Source organism: Rutidosis leptorrhynchoides, chromosome 9 (genome assembly GCF_046630445.1).
Source record: "Rutidosis leptorrhynchoides isolate AG116_Rl617_1_P2 chromosome 9, CSIRO_AGI_Rlap_v1, whole genome shotgun sequence".
Classification (NCBI taxonomy): Eukaryota; Viridiplantae; Streptophyta; class Magnoliopsida; order Asterales; family Asteraceae; genus Rutidosis; species Rutidosis leptorrhynchoides.
In genome coordinates, this window is record NC_092341.1 from 202,826,267 (window position 1) to 202,847,722 (window position 21,456).

Sequence of the window (21,456 nt, forward strand, 5' to 3'; positions counted from 1 at the left end):
TACTTTCACTGCTATATGCCATATGCTACTACATGATTTCACTACTGTATGATATTACTTGCTTCCGATTGCATGCTACTTCTATACGATTCGTTATTATTGCCATGCTACTTATTGTTATACATGATTTAAGCTGTTGGCCTAATACGTGCTTGCTTTATGACATACTGACATGGAAAATTTAGTTTTCCTTGTTCAGATGTTGGATGTACCACCTGCTATCATTTTGGGCAGTTTAGACTCTTTAGCTACTCCACCTACCACCGTTGTCGATCCACCAATCCCGATACGCACAAGTGACCCCGGCGCTTCATCTTCCGGGACTAGCAGCCAGCCGCCTACACCAGTGACTACTTCTGATGGACACGTGGGCCCTACGGAGATTCCAGCTCCGTCTGCTCCTGGACCCTCGGAGCCACAGCCCCGCATCGGTGGTGTTGTGATTCCCGCGGAGTTCGGGGAAGGGCCATTCCGTAACCATATGCGCATGCTGTGCCGACGCGCTCCTAATGGATGTTTAGTGTCGATTCCGCCAGGCAGACACAGAGAGATGTTGGCTGCCTTCGGACTGCCAGTTCAGCCACCCGTGCCACTACCACATGATTCGGATGACTCATCATCCGCCGATTCTTCATCAGATGATTCTTCATCAGACTCCAGTGACGATGAGGACCCTGCTGATATACCTATTCAGCCACCCTCCACCCCGCCGAAGAAGCGGTATCGCTTCGACGGTACCATCATTCCGGGGATCAACGGAGGACGAGCCTTTACTGACGCATTTGGTCGGCGTCGTAGGGTTACTGCTCGTAAGCGGCTTGTGCCGTACCCTGCCGACCCACAAGTGCGTCCCCGTTACGTACTGACTATTTCAGGAGCCGGGACATCTGCACCCCGTTTCGTGCGGTCTGCACCATCCGCTCCACCGGCCCCACCTGCACCACCAGCACCGCCCGCCCCACCAGCTCCCACTGTCAAGGAATTGACAAGGGATGTGGGAATCCTCCGAGCTCGGGTTACTGAGCTCGAGGAGCAGTTGGCTCAGGTTTTAGACATCCTACACCCACCTTCACCGTAGGACCTTTTGAATTAGATTTCATGATGTAATCTAGTTGTAGTTTCATATTTCACTTATGTATTGTATGAATCTATCATGATGTATGAAACTTATTATTAATGAATGGAAACTTTGTGATGTTACTTTTTGCACAAGTGTTCTATTTACGTTACTGTATGGTGTTTTGCATTACTTGTATCAACTTGCGTTACTTAATTAACATGTGTTGTGCTGTTTACATGTTGGTTGTTATATACTGTAACAGACTGAAACCGGGGTTAGAAGTAAGATTACTTAATTGCCCTTAGGTTTATATTTGTGGTTAAAATATGCTTTTATTTTAATAATATGTTTATTATTAATTGATTAGTTGGTTAAGACCAGTTTGTGACAAGGGTCACAGAGATGGTTTGTTTTTTAAATTTGGACTCCGTTAGGGTTGCCAAATTAAGTGCGAAAGATATTAGATAACTGATAAATACCCGTGTGTTGTGGGGTATGGGTTTTAATACCATCTTAATAGTGTAAACTGCTTTCTTCTTCTCATTTCTAGAGAATTCTCAAAACTAGTACGTACCAAACTCTTTCACTCTCAAACCCTACTCTAATCCAAGTCACAAATTGAATTAAGAGGCTTTAGGATCTGAATCTTATCATCCTTGTGATCATTTATCCAGGTTTGTTTGCTTAGATTCGTGATTTAATTCTTTAAGAAATGGGTTTGGGTATAAAGTGGGTTTTTGATGAAATTAAGCTTGAATCTTCATGTTTTGTGTTTGTAATGCTTAATTGATGTTAGTAATAGTTGCTATATAGTTTATATGTTGTTTTTCAAGTGGTTTTGAGGTTAGAACCTGTCAAAAATGATGAATTGTGTTTTAGATTTTGAGTTTATGATAAAATGGGTATTTTGGGATGAATTAATCCCAAATTTTGATTGTAGATGTTAGATTTTGATGTTTATAGTTAGGAAAAGTGTTTATGTATGATTAGTATGTTTCCTTATGCTTAAATTTGGACTATAAACCTCCAAATCGAGTTTTTTTGGTTTAAAATCACCAAATCAGCGAAGCTGATGGTGAAGAAGAAGCTGCTCGAAAACAGTGCTCGAAAACTCGCTCGAAAGGGTGCTCGAGAACCTTTTGCTCGAAAACATGTTACTGCTCGAAAAATTCGAGTTGCTCGAGAACCCTCTGCTCGAAAAACTCGAATTCACTCGAAAAACTCGATCTGCTCGAAAAACTCGAATTTGCTAGAAAAACTCGAATTTGCTCGAGAACCCCATGTTGCTCGAAAACCTTGCCTGTTATGTGAATATTTTCCGTTGAACGTAATGTTGTGTATTAATACTTGGATATAACACTAACTTGAGATATTATGTGATGATTCACAAGTGATAAACAAAAAGGTGAAGGCTCAGAAAGATTAGACCTCTGAGAACCTTCAGTTGCGGGTAACCGGTGAGTGGGTCTATCTCCGGATAGATTATTAAGTAGCTGACACGCTACTTGTTCAGACTCTTTATTACTATGATTATGTTCATTACGATTACCATGCGTAGTAAGATATTGCCATGCTAGTTAGGACGATTGCATGACTATTTATCTGTGATCATATGTGCACACTATTAGTTGGACACCAACCGAGGCGGCAAGGTTGGGAACCCACCGAGGCGGAAAGGTAGGGTTGATGTGAGGTTGACTGTGGTAGCCTGGTCGGGTCATGAGTTACTGATTGTTCAGTATAGCATAGAAGGACGCATGTGTTGCGTCTGGACGGTTATGCAGTGAAATCAGTAAAGCAGACTATCGGTAGACTGTAGCTTGATCAACTACGTCGTGTGCTCGTACAAGCCGCTGATCCTCATATTGTCAGTTATTATATGCTAGATCAGGACGTTAGCATATATGTGATCCCTTGCATGTTCAGTTGCTTATGCTTGGTCTATTAGATAGTAACCATTCACTTAGCTGTGTGCTAATTCCCCCCACATTTCCACCCCTTGCAGGTTTAGGTACTGCTGGTTAGGATGGGTGTTGCTGTTGGGTTGAAGACATGTTTGACTACGTGCTTAACTCTGATGTTTTCTGGTTTTATAATGTTTTCACGTAACACCAACATTTTGGAATATTGTAATAACGTTAACTAAGCTAAATTGATAACTATGGTTTGTAAATGTTACCTGAGGGTATTTATGTAATTCAGTCTTCCGCTGTGATATATATATATATATATATATATATATATATATATATATATATATATATATATATATATATATATATATATATATAAAATCAGGGTGTTACAAGTTGGTATCAGAGCGTGGTTTAGCAGCAAGTACGTGCACGTATTTGTTCCTAAACCCTGAATTAAGTCAAACATGTCCGTGGGGTGGGGGCTAAGTGAATATAGGATGTTGTGCATGTTAGTTTTTAGTAAGCTAACATTTATCCACTAAGCTTTTGTGCGAGTGTTTTGTAGCACAGATGGCAGACAACAGGGAGACGCTACAAACCCGATCCACCCCGAAACCTTCAGTGCTCCTGATGTGGAGGATGAGGTAGAGGTGTATGATGCTGATTATGTACATGAGCTTGAAGGAAAGTTTAAGGAAGCTCAGGAAAAGATTGCTGAGCTTGAGTTAGTTAGACAGTCGGGTAATGAGGATACACCGCCAGGTTTTGCCAATGCACAGTCGCATGCCGTCCCACAAATAACCCAGAACCACTACCAATACCCTTTACAGAACCAATTCCCTCAGCATATCATGCCACCACAGAACTACTACCAATACCAACATCCCATAATGATGATCCAAGTTCAGCCACCTACATACCAATAACCATTCCCACAACAGCAATTCCAACAACAATACCAGCCACCAAAAAGATGTACCTTTAAACAGTCCAGGGATTGTGGACCATCGCATTTCTCAGGAAGTAATGACCCAGCCGTGACTCTCAATTGGTTACGGGAGGTTGAAAAGGTGTTTGATGCATGTCAGTGTGAGCCTGAGTTAAAGGTGATTTATGCAATCAGGTTGTTGAAAGATAGAGCAATGGTGTGGTGGGATTCTGTGATAGCTAGTGTCCCTCCAGAGCAAGTTAAGATGATTACTTGGGAATAGTTTTATGCGAAGGTATGTGAACAGTATTGTAATGTGTTTGACATGAATAGAATTAAGATGGAGTTCCTAGAAATGCGGATGACACCGCAAATGTCAATTGATGAGGTGATTGAGAAATACATGGACAAGCTAAGATTTGTGCAACAATGGGTGCCGGATGAATAATCCCGAATTCAGCACTTTGTAAACATGATCTTGCCAGAGTATAGGACCTTTGTGAGGTCAGCACCGAAATTGTCTCAAGCTTTTGTGATGGCAAAGATGGTGGAAAGTGATGTAAGAGCAGCTAGGGGTATGAATTGGGGAAATGTGGTACCACATGGTAGTCAGGCTACCAGTCAATCAGGTTCGAAGTCTAAGAAATCGTTTGGGTTTAGACAAAAGGGTAAGGGTAACCAAGGTGGATCAGGTTTAGGTTCTGGAAAGAAAGAATGGTGTAAAGGTTGTAAGTCTTCACATAGTGGTCAGTGTTCTGAGGCAACGATTTAAGATGTGGTATGGTAGGTCATGAATCTCAGGGGTGTTCCTTCAGAGAATATGTTTGTTGGAGTTGTCATCAGCCGGGTCATCGTTCAGCAAGTTGTCAGGCATCAAAGGGCGCAAGTTCCGGGGCAGGGTCAGGGGTGCGTTCGACATCTGTCGGGGGTTCCACAGCCTCAAGTGGACATAAGAGAAAGAACCCACCGACTGCAGAAGCCAGGACCTTTCAGATGACAGTTGAGGCCGCTACTAATAATGATGACGTCATAACTGGTATGTTCTTGATTAACTCAATACCTGCTAGAATATTGTTTGATTCGGGTGCAAATAGGACATTTATGTCTATAGATTTCTGTACTAAATTAGGGTTACCTGCTACTGTGCTGCCTGAGCCTGTTAGAGTAGAGGTAGCTGATGGTAAGATGGTTCTAGTCACAACGTATGTGTCTGGAGCTAGTATAGAAATTGATGGTAGACCTCTTGCTATGTCCTGTTTAGTGTTGTCTATCCCTAATTTTGATGTAGTATTAGGGATGAACTGGATGAGCCTACATAAGGCCCACATTAAGTGTGATAAGAAGATTGTGACTTTCCGTTTGACCGATGGAACCCGTATTGTGGCCCGAGGAGAACGAAGTGGGTTCAGTTTTCCATTGATTTCTATGATGAAGGCGAGGAAGTCACTTTCTAAGGGATGTGAGTCTTTTATGGCTTATGTTATTGATGCTAAGATAGAGAAGAAATCTGTTATTGATATTCCTGTGGTTTCGAAATTTCTTGAGGTGTTTCCTGACGAATTACCGGGGTTGCCGCCGGTGAGAGAAGTAGAATATAAGATTGACTTAGTTCCCGGAACAACTCCAATAGCTAAGGCTCCTTATAGGTTAGCACCTTCTGAAATCAGAGAGATGATGTCTCAGATACAAGAACTGTTAGACAGAGGGTTTATAAGACCAAGTTCTTCACCGTGGGGTGCACCAGTGTTGTTTGTAAAGAAGAAAGATGGTTCGCTGAGAATGTGTATAGATTATCGAGAATTGAACAAGAGGATAGTTAAGAACAAGTATCCCCTGTCTAGAATCGATGATTTGTTCGATCAGCTGCAGGGTGAATCGTATTTCTCGAAAATAGATCTTAGATCCGGTTATCATCAGGTTCGGGCTGCAGAATCAGATATACCGAAGACATCGTTCAGAACTAGATATGGGCATTACGAGTTCTTGGTTATGCCATTCGAGTTGACGAATACTCCAGCAGTCTTCATGGATCTGATGAACAGGGTTTGTAAACCATATTTAGATCAGTTTGTTATTGTGTTTATCGACGATATATTGGTATATTCAAAGACAGAAGCTGATCATGCGACACATCTTCGATTAGTGTTAGAGTTATTAAAGAAAGAGCAGTTATACGCTAAGTTCTCGAAGTGTGAGTTTTGGCTTCGAGAGGTGCAGTTTCTGGGTCATGTTATCTGTGAGGCATGTATTAAAGTGGATCCATCGAAAATAGAAGCGGTAATGGGTTGGAATTCACCGAAGACGCCGACAGAAGTTAAGAGTTTTTTTGGGTCTTGCGGGTTATTATCGCCGATTTATAAAAGATTTTTCTAAAATAGCGGGTCCGATGACCAAATTGACTAGAAAGGATGTAAGTTTCCGATGGGGAGATCAACAGGAACAGGCTTTTCAGACTCTGAAATAGTTGTTGTGTCAGGCTCCAGTGTTAGCATTGCCAGAGGGTTCAGATGACTTTGTGGTTTATTGTGATGCGTCATTTGCCGGGTTGGGATGTGTACTGATGTAGAGAGATAAAATTATCGCGTACGCTTCTCGTCAGTTAAAGACCCATGAACGTAACTATCCGGATCATGATTTAGAAATGGCTGCAGTGGTATTTGCGTTGAAGCTTTGGAGACATTACTTATATGGTACAAAGTGTGTAATATGTACAGATCATAAGAGCCTCCAGCATATTTTCACGCAAAAAGAACTGAATATGCGACAGAGACGGTGGATAGAACTTATCAAAGACTATGATTGTGAAATAAAATACCATCTGGGTAAAGCAAATGTCGTAGCAGATGCGTTAAGTCATAAAAAGTCTAATGAGAATGTGAAATTTCTGCGTTTGAGTATAACTTCAGATTTGATTGATCAACTACGAACAGTTTAAGCCTGTGCTTTGGAGGATGAACATATTAAATCTGAACTTATGACTAAACGAAAATTTAACCTAATTGATGATTCTCGTGGACTTAAGACTTTAACTAACCGTATTTGGGTGCCTATGCTTGGAGACTTGAGGGATTTGATCATAACTGAAGCTCATAAATCTAGATTGACAGTACATCCAGGCAGTAATAAGATGTATCATGACCTTAAATCTATGTATTGGTGGCCGTCCATGAAATCAGACATCGCTCGTTTTGTTGAAAAGTGTCATATTTGCGCGCAAGTGAAGGCAGAACACCAGAAACCGTATGGTTCGTTGCGTCAGTTAAAGATTCCAGAGTGGAAATGGGAGCATATCACGATAGATTTTGTGACAAAATTACCTAGAACTCAGAGAAAACACGATATGATTTGGGTAGTAGTTGATCGTTTGACCAAGAGTGCTCATTTTCTTGCTACTCGTGAGACAGCGTCATTAAGCGAACTTGCTGATTTATATGTGAAAGAGATAATTAGTCGGCATGGTGTGCCATTATCGATTGTGTCAGACAGAGATTCTAGATTTGTGTCGAACTTCTGGAATAGTCTACAACAGAATCTAGGTACACGTGTGAATCTGAGTACTGCGTATCATCCTCAGAAAGATGGTCCGAGTGAACGAACGATACAAACGCTAGAGGATATGTTGAGAGCATGTGTATTAGAATATGGTGGTTCGTGGGATACACATTTGCCGTTGGTTGAATTCGCGTATAATAATTCTTATCATTCGAGCATAGGGATGCCACCTTATGAAATGTTGTACGACCATCGTTGCAGAACTCCGACTTGTTGTTAAAAGCTGGAGAGAAACAGTTTGCTGGTCCCGAGATTGTTCAAATGACAGCCGAAAAGGTTGCTATCGCGCGAGAAAAGTTAAAAGCTGCCAGGGATAGATAAAAGATGTATGCTGATCCACGTAGACGTCCGGTAGACTTTAAGGTAGGTGATCGTGTTTACTTGAAAGTTTCGCCGTGGAAGGGCGTTATCAGGTTTGGTAAGCGAGGAAAGTTAGCTCCGAGATTTATTGGACCGTTCAAGATTATTCAGAGGGTTAATGACCAGACAGTTGTGTTAGATCTTCCTTCTGAGCTAGCTGGTATTCATAATACCTTCAATGTGTGTTATTTGCATAAGTGTAAAGTTGATGACGAGACACAAATCGTACCGCTAGTAGATTTGAAAGTGGATTTGAGTAACAAGTTGGTTGAGGAACCTATCCGAGTGGTCAACAGAAAGGTTACTAAGTTAAGAAGGAAAGAAATCCCGATGGTTTTGGTAGAATGGAAGCACAGTTTAGGGTCTAACTTGACGTGGGAGTCAGAAGAGTTGATGAAGACCCGTTACCCTCATCTGATTGACCAAGACCAGATTCCGAGGACGGAATCTCTTTAAGGGGGGTGGATTTGTAACAGACTGAAATTGAGGTTAGAAGTAAGATTACTTAATTGCCCTTAGGTTTATATTTGTCGTTAAAATATGCTTTTATTTTAATAATATGTTTATTATTAATTGATTAGTTGGTTAAGACCAGTTTGTGACAAGGGTCACAGAGATGGTTTGTTTGTTAAATTTGGACTCCGTTAGGGTTGCCAAATTAAGTGCGAAAGATATTAGATAACTGATAAATATCCATGTGTTGTGGGGTATGGGTTTTAATACCATCTTAATAGTGTAAACTGCTTTCTTCTTCTCATTTCTAGAGAATTCTCAAAACTAGTACGTACCAAACTCTTTCACTCTCAAACCCTACTCTAATCCAAGTCACAAATTGAATTAAGAGGCTTTAGGATCTGAATCTTATCATCCTTGTGATCATTTATCCAGGTTTGTTTGCTTAGATTCGTGATTTAATTCTTTAAGAAATGGGTTTGGGTATAAAGTGGGTTTTTGATGAAATTAAGCTTGAATCTTCATGTTTTGTGTTTGTAGTGCTTAATTGATGTTAGTAATAGTTGCAATATAGTTTATATGATGTTTTTCATGTGGTTTTGAGGTTAGAAACTATCAAAAATGATGAATTGTGTTTTAGATTTTGAGTTTATGATAAAATGGGTATTTTGGGATGAATTAATCCCAAATCTTGATTGTTGATGTTAGATTTTGATGTTTATAGTTAGGAAAAGTGTTTATGTATGATTAGTATGTTTCCTTATGCTTAAATTTGGACTATAAACCTCCAAATCGAGTTTTTTTGGCTTAAAATCACCAAATCAGCGAAGCTGATGGTGAAGAAGAAGCTGCTCGAAAAACTTGCTCAAAAACAGTGCTCGAAAACTCGCTCGAAAGGGTGCTCGAGAACCTTTTGCTCGAAAACATGTTACTGCCCAAAAAATTCGAGTTGCTCGAGAACCCTCTGCTCGAAAAACTCGAATTCACTCGAAAAACTCGATCTGCTCGAAAAACTCGAATTTGCTCGAAAAACTCGAATTTGCTCGAGAACCCCATGTTGCTCGAAAACCTTGCCTGTTATGTGAATATTTTCCGTTGAACGTAAAGTTGTGTATTAATACTTGGATATAATACTAACTTGAGATATTATGTGATGATTCACAGGTGATAAACAAAAAGGTGAAGGCTCAGAAAGATTAGACCTCTGAGAACCTTCAGTTGCGGGTAACCTGTGAGTGGGTCTATCTCCGGATAGAGTATTAAGTAGCTAACACGCTACTTCTTCAGACTCTTTATTACTATGATTATGTTCATTACGATTACCATGCGTAGTAAGATATTGCCATGCTAGTTAGGACGATTGCATGACTATTTATCTGTGATCTTATGTGCACACTATTAGTTGGACACCAACTGAGGCGGCAAGGTTGGGAACCCACCGAGGCGACAAGGTAGGGTTGATGTGAGGTCGACTGTGGAAGCCTGGTCGGGTCATGAGTTACTGATTGTTCTGTATAGCATAGAAGGACGCATGTGTTGCATCTGGACGGTTATGCAGTGAAATCAATAAAGCGGACTATCGGTAGACTGTAGCTTGATCAACTACGTCGTGTGCTCGTACAAGCCGCTGATCCTCATATTGTCAGTTATTATATGCTAGATCAGGACGTTAGCATATCTGTGATCCCTTGCATGTTCAGTTGCTTATGCTTGGTCTGTTAGATAGTAACCATTCACTTAGCTGTGTGCTAATTCCCCCCACATTTCCACCCCTTGCAGGTTTAGGTACTGCTGGTTAGGATGGGTGTTGCTGTTGGGTTGAAGACATGTTTGACTACGTGCTTAACTCTGATGTTTTCTGGTTTTATAATGTTTTCACGTAACACCAACATTTTGGAATATTGTAATAACGTTAACTAAGCTAAATTGATAACTATGGTTTGTAAATGTTACCTGAGGGTATTTATGTAATTCAGTCTTCCGCTGTGATATATATATATATATATATATATATATATATATATATATATATATATATATATATATATATATATATATAATCAGGGTGTTACATATACTATATTATTATATATTGAATGCTGGATTTTGACTTGAGTCAAAATGTTTGTATAGAACATCATGGCTAATGATCGATCCACACCTACTGCTGCTCAAATTGAAGAGATGATCCAAGAACGTGTAGCCGCAGCCATTGCGGAAATGCAACCCCAAGCTCCACCGCCACCACCACCGGTTATTCAACCCGTTCGAAATGGGTGTACTTACAAGGAATTCCAGAGCTGTAAACCACATAACTTCAGTGGCACTGAGGGACCGGTTGGTCTCACCAGATGGTTCGAGAAACTTGAATTAGTATTCCGAGTTAGCAACTGTTCGGAGGACAACAAAACCAAATTTGCTTTTTGCACGCTATCTGACTGTGCGCTCACGTGGTGGAACACAATGGCACAGGCACAAGGCATTGATGAGGCGTATGCTACGCCATGGGAAGAATTTAAATGTGCCATGATTGAGGAGTATTGTCCGAGAACCGAAATCCAAAAGATGGAAATGGAATTCATGCAGTTAAAGGCCGTTGGGAACGACCTTGATGGTTACAACAGGAGATTTTTGGAACTAGCCCTGATGTGTCCGACAATGGTCACCCCAGAATTCAAGCGAATGGAGAGATACTTCTGGGGACTCCCTAAGAGCATTAAGGGAAACGTCACCTAGTCCAAACCACCAAATGTTCTCGAAGCGATGCGCATGGCGCATACTTTAATGAATCAAATAACCATCGATGAACTGGAGAAAACTAAGTCTGAATCGGGTACTAGTGAGAAACGCAAATGGGATAACCACAACAACAATAACAACAGGGGACGGACCTATGAACAGAACCTGGCAAAACGACATGAGGGTTTTAGAGGAAACAACAACGATGGAAACCCCAACCCCAACAACAACACCAACTCCAACCCGAACTATAAGGGAACCCTACCTCAATGCAAGTGGTGCTACAAACACCACACTGGATATTGTAATGTTGTTTGCGAAAAGTGCCAACGGACTGGGCATATCGGGAAAGACTGCAAGGTCACCACTTTGAATGGGAAGCCGAACACCAATGGGCCGAAAAAGTGCTACGAATGTGGACAGACGGGCCATTTCAGAAATTCGTGCCCAAACAAGCGAAAAGACAGCAGACCACCCCGTGGTAGAGCTTTCAACGTTAATGCAAGGGACGCCCGAGAAAACCCCGACTTGGTGACAGGTATATTCAAAATCAACAATCTTTTAGCTTCTGTCTTGTTTGATACTGGTGCGGATAGAAGTTATGTATGTAGACATTTTTGCGATAAGATTAATTGGTCATTAGTCCCGTTAAAAGAGAGTATGCTTGTCGAGGTCGCCAACGGTAAACTTGAAAAAGTTGACCACATTAGTCGAGGAGCTATTATCAACATAGTTGGTGCAGATGTCGAAATTGATTTGATACCTATCAAACTGGGAAGTTTTGACATGATCGTCGGTATGGATTGGTTGAGCAAGATAAAGGCCGATATTATATGTGGAGATAAAGCACTCCGCATACCACAAGGAGATGGCGAACCACTGGTTATCTACGGAGAGAGATGTACCTCGAAGCTGAACCTCATTAGTTGCGTAAAAGTGCAAAAGATCATGAAGAAGGGACGTTTTGCTGTCCTAGCACATGTGAAAGCGGTAGAAACTGAGGTGGAGAGCGTGAACGACGTTCGAATTGTGAACGAATTTTCCGATGTCTTCCCAGAGGAATTGCCTGGATTGCCGCCGCAAAGAGCAGTAGAGTTTTAGATTGATTTAGTGCCAGGAGCTGCACCTGTAGCTCGCGCACCTTATAGACTCGCACCTTCAGAGATGCAAGAATTAAAGAGTCAACTACAAGAACTACTTGACCGTGGATTTATCCAACCAAGTTTATCGCCTTGGGGCGCACCTGTGTTGTTGGTAAAGAAGAAGGATGGATCCTTCCGTATGTGTATCGACTACCGTGAACACAACAAATTGACTATCAAGAATCGGTATCCTCTTCCACGAATTGATGATCTTTTTGATCAACTACAAAGATCAAGTGTTTACTCAAAGATCGATTTGTGATCCGGCTATCACCAGCTGAGGGTGAAAGAAAGTGACATGATGAAAACTGCATTCAGGACTCGTTATGGTCATTATGAGTTTCTTGTGATGCCATTCGGGTTGACAAATGCACCTGCCGTGTTCATGGACCTCATGAATCGTGTTTGCAAGCCGTACTTGGATAAGTTTGTCATCATCTTCATAAATGATATCCTCATCTACTCTAAGAGCGAAGAAGAACATGAGCAACACCTCCGACTTGTGCTTGAACTCTTGAGACAAGAGCAACTTTACGCCAAATTCTCCAAGTGTGAATTTTGGTTGAAGGAAGTCCAGTTTCTGGGTCATGTTGTGAGCGACCAGGGTATCAAAGTTGATCCCGCCAAGATTGAAGCCATCAAAAAGTGGGAGACCCCCACTACTCCAATGCATATTCGCCAATTCCTAGGTCTCGCCGGTTACTATCGAAGGTTCATTGAAGGATTTTCTCTGATTGCGCGTCCATTGACCGCGCTGACTCACAAGGGCAAGAAGTTCATTTGGGAACACGCACACGAATCAACATTTCAAACTTTGAAGAAGAAGTTGACCACCGCACCTATACTATCACTTCCTGAGGGCAGTGACGACTTTGTTGTTTATTGTGATGCATCGAAGAGTGGTTTTGGTTGCGTACTGATGCAACGATCAAAAGTTATTGCCTATGCCTCCCGCCAATTGAAGATTCACGAGCGGAACTACACTACTCATGATCTTGAACTTGGAGCTGTTGTCTTTGCGCGTAAATTATGGAGACAATATTTGTATGGAACTAAGAGCACTATCTTCACCGATCACAAGAGTCTCCAACACATATTCGATCAGAAGCAACTGAATATGAGACAGCGTCGATGGATCAAGACGCTCAATGACTACGATTGTGAACTCCGTTATCACCCTGGCAAGGCCAATGTTGTAGCTGACGCTTTAAGCCAAAAGGAGAGGACGACACCTCTTCGTGTTAGGGCTCTGAACATCACCATCCATTCGAACCTCAATAGCCAGATCAGAGTAGCCCAAGATGAGGCTCTCAAGGAGGAGAATTTAACTCATGAACATTTGAACATACTTGTTTCTCGATTCGAGGTTAGGGAGTCTGGACTCCGATGTTATGCCGGAAGAATTTGGGTACCTTGTTATGGAGATCTACAGAACCTTATACTTGATGAAGCACACAAATTGAGATATTCGATTCACCTGGAGCGGGCAAAATGTACCACGACCTTAAAGAACAGTATTGGTGGCCGAATCTTAAGAAGGACATTGCGACTTATGTTGGTAAGTGTTTGACTTGCTCGAAGGTTAAAGCCGAGCATCAGAGACCTTCTGGTTTACTTCAGCAACCGGAAATCACACAATGGAAATGGGAAAGGATCACAATGGATTTCATTACTAAGCTACCAAAGACGGTGGGCGGATACGATACTATTTGGGTTATTGTTGACCGCCTTACCAAATCTGCACACTTCCTAGCAATGAAGGAGACGGATACAATGGAGAGACTTGCTCAACTATACATCAAGAAGGTTGTATCTCGTCATGGTGTACCTTTATCGATCATCTTCGATCGCGATCCCCGTTTTGCTTCCAGATTTTGGCGTTCTTTGCAAGAAGCCATGGGAACTCGTCTCGACATGAGTACTTCTTATCACCCTAAGACTGATGGGAAAAGTGAACGAACAATTCAGACCTTGGAGGACATGTTACGTGCATGTGTCATTGATTTTGGGAAGGCCTGGGAAAGGCATTTGCCACTAGCCGAATTCTCGTACAACAACAGTTATCACTCAACCATTAATGTCGCACCTTTTGAAGCATTGTATGGCCACAAGTGCCGATCTCCTATTTGTTGGGCCGAAGTAGGCGAAAAGCAAATCACCGGACCCGAGGTAGTCCATGAAACAACGGAGAAGATTGCTCAGATTCAAGCCAGACTTAAGACTGCCCGCGATCGTCAGAAGAGTTATGCCGATCTTAAACATAAGGACTTTGAATTCAACGTGGGCGACAGTGTAATGTTAAAGGTTGCACCTTGGAAATGTGTGATCCATTTTGGAAAACGTGGAAAGTTAAACCCACGATACATTGGTCCTTTTGAAATCTTGGAATGTGTTGGACCCGTTGCATACCGTTTGGATCTACCAGCATAATTGAGCTCAGATCATCCTACCTTCCACGTGTCAAACTTGAAGAAGTGTCTTGCTGCACCTGAACTTATCATTCCACTTTAGGAACTTATAATTGACGACAAACTCCACTTCGTGGAAGAGCCTGTTGAGATTATGGATCGTGAGATCAAAACTTTGAAACGCAACAAGATTCCGATCGTCCGAGTACGATGGAATGCCAAATGAGGACCTGAGTTTACTTGGGAGCGAGAGGATCAAATGATGCGAAAGTATCCTCACCTTTTCCCGACTCCTCCATCTACCTCAGCTTAAAATTTTGGGAATAAATTTTCTTTAACAGGTGGGTAATGTAACGACCCTGGATTTTCCAACGTTAATTTATTAATAATTATTATTATTAATACGTGTGATTAAACAAATGTATGTTATTACATTTACATGCTGCCATGATTGCCCGTACTTGACTTTAATTGCCCGAAACGTCTTTGTGACACCCGAGACTTACACGAATAAAATTTTTAAATATTATTTACATTCATGATTGATTTTATTAATCATTTTAATTAACTAAGGTTATTAGTTAATTACTTGGGCTTTAATTAGTTTAACTTGTGAATTAATGGAACTTGGGCTTGTTTACTGTAATGGACTCATGAATTTAGATTTGCAAGCCCAACCTACATCTTCATGGACTTCATTAGCCCATGCCTTTCTTATGTAAGTATCATTTTAAGATGTAACTAGTTGGTTAAGGCTTTTAGAATCTAGTTCTACCATAATCCCCATACATGGCCATCTATTAACCACCTTTAAGGACAACTTCATGCTAGTAACCATAAAACAACTCATTCCCTCTCTTTTTTGCTGCTGCAGGCCGTGGCCTAGAAGGCCATGGTGGGAGTTTTTGGTTCATTTTTGTATTATCTCTTCACTTGTATTCTCTCATATTCAAAACACACACTACTTGCATTTCATTCTCTCTCACTTTTCTCTCTTTCTTGTAAGTGTTTTGAACAACTTGTCCTTCCTTTTTTCTTGATGAAAACCGTAGGCCAAACACCCCATAATCATCATCATCTTTTGTTACTTGTTGTTGTTACTTTGTTACTTTGTTACTTTGTTACTTTGTTACTTACTTACATATACAAGAATCAAACTCATTAGTTTCATTCTTCATAATATCTTGAATTTTCAAGAACACAAGAACATAAACTTATTAGTTTATGATTCTACATTATTGTTTCAAAAGTTTGCAAGTTCATGTGTTGAAATCCTACTTGTAGTTCTTGAAGTAAACTTAAAGTTTACTTTACTTAAAGATCAAACTTTGGTTGAATCTTTAAAAGTATGAACAACCATGAACCTTTTACTTATTTACCTAGTTTATCTCTTTATATCATGCACTTTAATTTCATGTTTGTTAGTTAAATGGTCAAGTACTACAAGTTAGTCTTGATTTCATTAATCTTGAACTAAAAGTTAACTTGAAAGTTCAAGAACACATAAATAAGCTTTCTTTAACTATAACTTTGTACACTTATGCTTGAACTAGGCTTTTAAGTCTTGGATCTTCATGATATAACTAAGAACTATGTTCTACTACTTAAGATCATGATTTCATAAGTTTACTTCAAGTTTGTAACTTGTTTTTACTTTTAAAGTTCATGTAAGTGTTAGATCTAAGACCTTGATGTAACTTTGGTTCATCAACTTCATACAACTCTTAAGTGAGTTGATCTACATGTCTTAGACTCACACTTGTGTCATAATTATCAAAACTTAGTTAGTATTACTTTTACATTTCATGTATGTGCTAAATCTAAGACTTTGATGAAACTTTAGTTCATCAAAACACTTGCAACACTTAAGTGAGTTGTGCTTCATGTCTTAGACTTGCACTTGGGTTATGATGGTAAAACCATGGTAAAGATTATGTAAACACATCAATGAGTTGTACACTTGAAGCTATATACATCAAGGATGAGAACCATGATGAACATCAAGCACCAAAACCCACCGGAACCCACTTATCTTTCTGTTTCTGTTTACAGCCTACTGTTCTTCTGTTTCTGTAACAGACCATTAAACCTGGGCTGCTGTAACCTTGATTTTCAAATATCTCTGTTCGAGTAGATAACTTTTCATATAGGACTCGTCTTAATCCGAGTTACGGTTTAGGATTTATGGCCCTCTGATCGTCACTATGTCCTTTAACATTGTGCAGAAATTTCTGACCTACTCGCACTTAGACCGTCGCCACGGTCGAACAAAGACGAGTTTGCTTCTGTAAATTTTACCACACTTAAAGGACTCATATACGGATCCATGGCCACTGGTCTCACCTTGTTTCAGTAAGGGTAGAGGCCGTGGTGACTGACTGAAATCAGCCTTTGTTTTAAACTACTTTCATAAACGAAACTTACTTTACGCCTTATGTTTGATGATGAATGATGATGACCTTTAAGACCTTATTTACATACTTTTAAACCTATTGAGACTATTTACTGACTTATTACTATTTGACTTAGGTTGAGGACTCGTTGGACCTTTCGGACCGATTACTTGCACCTTTTCCCGACTCGACTTTTACCGCTACTTTATCATTGTGAGTTATAGCATTCCCTTTTTACTTTAACTTATTTTGGGAACTGAGAATACATGTGGATTTTATGTTTTACATACTAGGCACGAGTACTTAAACTTATATATGTGTGGGTTATACAACTGCATAAACATTCCCTTTAGCTCGGTAACGTTTAATCATTGGTTTTTGAACCATGAACGCGAATCTTAGATATGGATCCATAGGGTTTGACATCCCCACTCGGGCTAGTCGCACTAGCATTTAATGAGTGTTTAATACTTCGTAGACATACGCACTTGCCAAGTGTACTTTCAGGGGGTATAAACGTTAAGTTAGTTACCAAGTGCCCACGGTTAACATATACTTTATCATACTGTTTTGAAACGCTCTTTGTAGCACTGAAATCTCGTGGCCTACCTTACACACTGTTATACTTAAACTATAGCTCACCAACCTTTGTGTTGACATTTTTAAGCATGTTTTTCTCAGGTGCTTGAGGTTAGCTTCCACTGTGTACTAGTCGTGATGTAGACACCCGCTGCTTAGAGTTGTCATCGCATGAACTACTTTACCTTGCATTCAAACTTTAGTACTTTTGAAATATGACTTGTAATGACCATTGTGGTCACATACACTTATTATTTGCTTCTACTTAGTGAAGCATGCTTTTGGATTGTAAAAAATTCGATGTTGGTTTAGACATCACTTTATTTATGAATGCAAACTCTTTTTGAAATCGCATATAGTACTTAACCTCGTAATGATCCCGTTGTTGATGATTCGTACATGATGGTTTTGTACGGGGCATCACATTATAGTCGGAAATACAGGTTACAAGTCATTTTTGTAAAGGTAGTCATTTCAGTCGAAAGAACGACGTCTAGATGACCATTTTAGAAAACATACTTCCACTTTGAGTTTAACCATGATTTTTGGATATAGTTTCATGTTCATAATAAAAATCATTTTCCCAGAAGAACAACTTTTAAATCAAAGTTTATCATAGTTTTTAATTATCAAACCCAAAACAGCCCGCGATGTTACTACGAAAGCGTATGTCCGGTTTTACGGTGTTTTTCGTGTTTTCAAGTTTTAAATCATTAAGTTAGCATATCATATAGATATAGAACATGTGTTTAGTTGATTTCAAAATTCAAGTTAGAAGGATTAACATTATTTGTGAACAAGTTTAGAATTTACTAAACTATGTTCTAGTGATTACAAGTTTAAATCTTCGAATAAGATAGTTTTATATGTATGAATCGAATGATGTTATGAAAATCATTACTACCTTAATTTTAGTAGGTAAACCTACTGGAAATGAAAAAAATAGATCTAGCTTCAAAGGATCCTTGGATGGCTTGAAAGTTCTTGAAGCAGAATCATGACACAAAAACAAGTTCAAGTAAGATTTCCACTTGAAATAAGATTGTTATAGTTATAGAAATTGAATCAAAGTTTGAATATGAGTATTACCTTGTATTAGAAATATATCTTACTGTAAATAAGAAATATTTCTTGAGGTTAGATGATCACTTTACAAGATTGGAAGTAAGCTAGCAAACTTGGAAGTATTCTTGATTTTATGAAACTAGAACTTATAGAATTTATGAAGAACACTTAGAACTTGAAGATAGAACTTGAGAGAGATGAATTAGATGAAGAAAATTGAAGAATGAAAGTGTTTGTAGGTGTTTTTGGTCATTGATATATGGATTAGATATAAAGGATGTGTAATTTTGTTTACATGTAAATAAGTCATGAATGATTACTAATATTTTTGTAATTTTATGAGATATTTCATGCTAGTTGTCAAATGATGGTTCCCACATGTGTTAGGTGACTCACATGGGCTGCTAAGAACTGATCATTGGAGTGTATATATGATGTGTGCGAGGTGATGTATAAAATAGTTATATTTTTTTTAAGGAAAATACTATTAAATATGATACAATTTTACACAAGTTATTTATTTATTTATAGAGTGGGATATACCTAAACCTTGCTACAACACTATAGGCAGTGTACATAATCATAGAGTAGTATAGTTTTTAGTAAGTCCGGTTCGTTCCACAGGGAGCTGGCTTATTTTACACTATATTTTTAAACAATTATATTTGTACAAAATATATTATATATATTAATAATATAAAAGGGGGTTTACCGTTTAATGACCGGTTTGTCGATTTTATATTTTAAGTCACAGTTAAAACCTAATGTAAAATATAAAAATGACTTAATTTAAAGCATAAAGTAAATAATGATAATGAAATTGCAATAAAATAAAAGTGCGATAAAATAAAATTGCGATGATTAAAGAGAACGATAATTAAAAAGTGCAATTAAATAAAATGACAGTAAATAAAAGTGTGATAATTAAAAGTGCAATTAAATATGAAATAAAAGAATTATGCTTATTTAAACTTCCGTAATCATGATGTTTGACGTGTTGTTTTTAGTTTATTACCATGGGTTAATTGTCCTTTATCGTGGATTATTTAATATGTCCGTCTGGTTTTTGTCCATAACAGTCCATCAGTCCTAAATATAAAGTGCGAGTGTCCTCGTCAAATTATCCTTATATCCGAAGTCAAATATTCCAACTAATTGGGGACTTAAACTATAATTACACCAATTTTCCTTGTATATAATTCACCCCTGTTTTAATAAGTCCATTAACTATTAATCCATTCCCGTGTCCGGTTAAATAAAAAATTATTAGTATTTATAAATATCCCGCCCATCGTGTCCGATCTAGTGTATATGGTTATTTATAGGTACGTCCAATTGTAAATTTTTATATTAAAATTAACAAACTATCATTTAGTTAAACAAATATAAAGCCCATTAATAGCCCATAGTCTAATTTCCACAAGTGTCGCTCTTTTGTTCAAATCCCAATTATGGTACAAAGCTCAATTACCCCATCTTAAATATTTAGCCCAACATCATGATTACTTCAATTTAAATAAGCATAATAATAACTTAGTTAAAAGACATTAATTTAAAAAGGAGAACATAACTTACATTGAGTATTTATCGCGTAGCTTTACATAGACAGAACTTCGACTTGAAAACCCGTAAAATAAACGTTACGCTACCCAAACTTGTAGAAATGTAACCACTAAATTAACCTACTCCTACTCCTAAAACTAAATTACATAAAATAAAAATTAAAAACTGAATTTGAAAATATAAAAGAGTGTGTTTTAAGCTCAAGCATGGGCCTGGTATTTATAGCATTTTGGCCTGCTACAGTAACCCATGCGATCGCGTGGGTTTTATGCCTATTTCCCATGCGATCGCATGGCTGCCAGATCCAGCTCACATATTTTTTGTACACTAGCTTGTCGACATATTTAATAAATATATATAATATATATAATTTTATATAATTATATATATATTATATTATATTCTTGTGCATAGTTGACTCGTAATTTTGGCTCCGATGTTTCGTACATTTACGCTCGGTTTATGTCTCGGTTCCGGTTTCTCGAACGTCTTTTCGTACAATTTAATATCGTGCAATTTGCGTTCCACGACTTGCGTTCTTGTTAATCTTTAGACGTGTTTCTTTGATAAATTAAACCACTTGGAGTGTAACTTGTACGTTTGAGTATTTTGGACGTTTTCGCCTTTTAAATCTTCGTTTTCGACTTTAAATCTTCGTTTTCGAGCAATCTTCGTCTTTCGTCTTCACACTTATTTATTTTAAACAATTACAACTAAAAATAAGGAAATTACAATTAAAAACATTACATTTTGGATGATATTGCGACTAAATATATGTTCTTTTGGAGCAATATCAATATACCAATAGTACATACATCTAAAAGCTGTGTATTGTACGAGTACGAATACGGGTACATACGAGTAGAATTGTTGATGAAACTGAACGAGGATGTAATTGTTAGTATTTTTGTTAAGTATAAGTATTTTGATAAGTGTCTTGAAGTCTTTCAAAAGTGTATGAATACATATTAAAACACTACATGTATATACATTTTAACTGAGTCGTTAAGTCATTGTTAGTCGTTACATGTAAATGTTGTTTTGAAGCCTTTAGGTTAACGATCCTGTTAAGTGTTGTTAACTCATTGTTTATTATATCTAAAGAGATGTTAAATTATTACATTATCATGATATTATGATGTATTAATATATCTTAATATGATATATATACAATTAAATGTCGTTACAACGATAATCGTTACATATATGCCTCGTTTCGAAATCATTAAGTTAGTAGTCATGTTTTTACATATGTAGTTCATTGTTAATACACTTAATGATATTTTTACTTATCATAA